This window comes from Thamnophis sirtalis, unplaced genomic scaffold, assembly GCF_051295495.1.
Source record: "Thamnophis sirtalis isolate CommonGarterSnake01/CBP01778 unplaced genomic scaffold, rThaSir2_p1.2 scaffold_3, whole genome shotgun sequence".
In the NCBI taxonomy this organism is placed as follows: domain Eukaryota; kingdom Metazoa; phylum Chordata; class Lepidosauria; order Squamata; family Natricidae; genus Thamnophis; species Thamnophis sirtalis.
Genome location: NW_028261383.1, coordinates 153342973 through 153346598, shown reverse-complemented (window position 1 = coordinate 153346598; position 3626 = coordinate 153342973).

The window sequence follows — 3626 nt, the reverse complement described above, 5'->3', positions numbered from 1 at the left end:
TTATGTTGTGGAGTTGGAATAAGTCTTGGGTTCCCTCTTCATAACCATTTTTCATTATTGTAAATATCTCTTCTTCCAAGAAGGTCAAGCCTTCTAACTGGCATATATTCCATCTGCTAAAATTCAGATAAAGAAGGTGGGGAATTCAGAAACACCAGGAACTCGCAGATAAAATTGTTATAAAACTAAGAGCTGATTCTAATTCTGCTGGTATTGGCAATGGCTAGTAGCAGCTCAGAGGATATAGTCTGTACACAAATATGTACTTACTAATTAACTTGACAGACTGACCAACTGACAGACCAGTTAATTTGTGCCATTAAGTTGGTTATGATTCCTAGTGACAGCATAAATAGATCTTCTCCGTGTTGATCTATGCCTACTTGTTCTTTCAAGTCTCCCAATGATTCAGTCATAGCCAGTATAACTGACTCCATCCACTTTGCTACTGGTCATCCTTCTCTTTCCTTCCTTCCTTTTCCAACATTCTCTATTCCTAGCTTTATTTCCTACACTTATGCTATCTCGAAATAAATATGTATTTGGTTTTTATCCTGCTTTTATTTCTGGTCAACTCAAGGTGTTTTATATATATATATATAAAAGGCAGAAAGAGGGTGACTGGCCCCAAATCATTTAGCTTACTTTCATCCCTAAGGGAGGCCTAGAATTCACAGTCTCCTGGTTTCTAGGCCAGTACCTGAGCCAGCACACCAAATGGCTCTTAAGTTAAATAAGTTCTATCTCTTCACTGGAAGAGTGGAACCATTTAATTAAAGATTGCTTCATTATTCCTTATATTACTTTATTAAAATTATGTCTGAGTCACCTTTTGGCTCTAAAACATTAAATAATTCAATCCAATCAATAAAATCCAATCAATAAAAAAATAAAGAGAAAATATTTCATGTTAGCTGTATTTTGGGGCATTCGTTTTATGGAGCCCTAAACAGGAAAAAAGACCAAATAAAAGGTCCATTGAGAGCAGCAGATATGCCCAGCATGTTGTCAACTATGTATTTTGGCTCTGATTGGGAATCCAGCATATTTTGGGGGCACCAGGTTCTGTAAAACTTTATAGCAAGAATCTGTTTTACAGCATAGCTGGAGATGCTCACCTGCAGGGAGTTGAAGCAAATCTTTCTTCCTTCTCCTCATATCAGTAGCTGCAAAAAGTGGTCTGTGACATAGAACATTCTGAGTCTAAGAGCCTTTGATAAGCAACATCTTTCAAGTCTGGGCTACCTTGGGTTGCCTCCATGAGTTGAGGGGCCTGAGGAGCAAAACTGACAGAGTCAGATCCTCCATCCCAGAATAGGCTACGCCTGCAATTCCAAGTCTCTCTCCAGTGCTGCTTTTAACATTGCTAAAACTCTGGGAATGTTATTGTGCTGATGGCCTCCTGATTATGTTGGAACATTTATATGGCTGATCTTGCTGATCCAGATCTAAGCATGATTAGCTACAATTCTTGTATCATTTTGCCTCATAACAGTTCTTTCCCTTCTAGGTTTTCTATTTCTCTTGACATAGTCATCGTTTTCTTTTTTTCAGAAGACCTTCTGGGGGCAAGTTACTCCACGTTCCTGGTATTGCCATGCATAAGCAACTATTTCCAGCCTACTCTAACCTTCTACTTTGCTTCAAAAATGATGTCTCACAAGGGTAGCACATTACCCTGCTGCTGCAGCAACAAGGACTCCCAGCACATCATGCATCTCCTCCACTCCCTCCATGGAAAGCTGCATTTGGAAATTCCTTACCTGAGAGTGCTAAAATTTGGTTTGTAGGTTTGAAGGCTCTCATCTAGTAGAGACAAAACATCTACAAAGATCCCTGCTGTGTGAAGTTTGTTGGTCTTCTGGGTGCTCAAAATCCAGGCAAAAGGGGCTAAGGAAAATTTATAAATGACAATCTTTAGTTGCCTCCAGGATTTACAAAACTAATTTTCATTCTTAAACTACTTAAAAGAAAACATGAGAGCTTCATCCTAAAATGTAGGTTATCCCACATCCCAGCTTTAATCCAAACTCTGTTGCTTTTATAACAGCATTCAACCGTCCAGATACAGTTGAAATCCAGCTCCCACAAGATCCATTGATGAGGAATGATGGAAGTTAGAATTCAACAATATCAGAAGTACTGCTTATATTTTCTACCTTTAGACTTTCATTCAACATTTTATCTCCAGCAGTAAAGGAAGGGAATCTGAATTACCACCAGCAGTATCCATTCAATGCCTCCTTTAGTGGGTGAATGATTTTTGAAACTATATTTGGAAATAAAAACAGATTATGCTAAACCAATCTTATTTTATTCTTTGACAAAGTAAATAACTTTCTGGTCTACTCTAACACAGTAGACCAGAAAAAGTCTGTGGATATAGTATAACTATTCTTCAGCAAGGCATTTGATAAAGTAGACCAAGATCTACTTCTTGGTAAACTAGAAAAATGTGGGCTAACTCACATTTGGATTTGTAACTGGCTGACAAACATTTGGCTGGGATATCTTTATTGCTTCTGATTTATATCCTGATTGAAAACCTATATTTGGAAATAAAATCAGACGCCAAACCAATCTTATTTTATTCTTTGACAAAGTGAGTAACTTAGTAGACCAGTAAAATTCTATGGACATAGTATAGTTAGACTTCAGCAAGGCATTTGACAAAGTAGACCATGATCTACTTCTTGGTAAACTAGAAAAATGTGGGATAGACAGCATCCTCATCAGTTGATTTTGGAACTGGCTGACAAACATTTGGCTTCATTGCTTCTGGTTGATATCCTGTTTGAAACTTTTGTGATCTGTTTGTCTCCTCATCATGCCATGTTTCTCAACCAAGAAGAAACAAGTTGCTCTTGCAGTACAGTATTTAAAAAAATCAAAACCTTTGGTCACAATCTTCAATTGTTTGTTTCTCTTAATGTAACATGAAAATGACATCTTTCACTTCACTGCAGAGGCTGAACCATTGTCTGCAGACAGTATTTGAATGTGTGCACAGCATTCCATCAATTCTATTTCTTATAATTAACAAATTACTATAAAATTAGACATAAATATATGTAATTATGTAATTAGATATAAGTTTATGTAGATAGAAGAAACATGGTGGCTTCCAATCATGAATCACCTGATGGCTGCCATCACTACTGACCATTGCTTATTTTGGCTGGAAATGACAGAACAATATCTGAACCCCTAATATTAAGAATAACTGGAATAAAATGCCTATAGTGCGAGATTCCTTCTTAACTGTTTGTAGTAGCCAGGGATGAAGTTCCCTCTTTCCAGGTCAAAATCTCTCTCTTTATCTGGAGCATGGAAATCAACACAAACAGAACTAAGTTAACTTTTAACATAATAAACACGATCCTGTGGCCTCTCTAAACAAAGAGCAAAAGAAAAACTGAGCACTGCCGCTCTCACTCCTGCATTTGGTGGAGGAGATAGGAGATGGTGGCAGTCCTGGACAGCCTTGTCTGAACTGGGAAGCTAAGCTGAATCCAACCAGGTTAGTATGTGGAGACATCTGGGGAATTGCAAATCTGTAGACTAGACTGGGAAGTTGAAAAATCCTTCAGGAACAAATCCATGGCAATCTATTTCTACATTAAAGC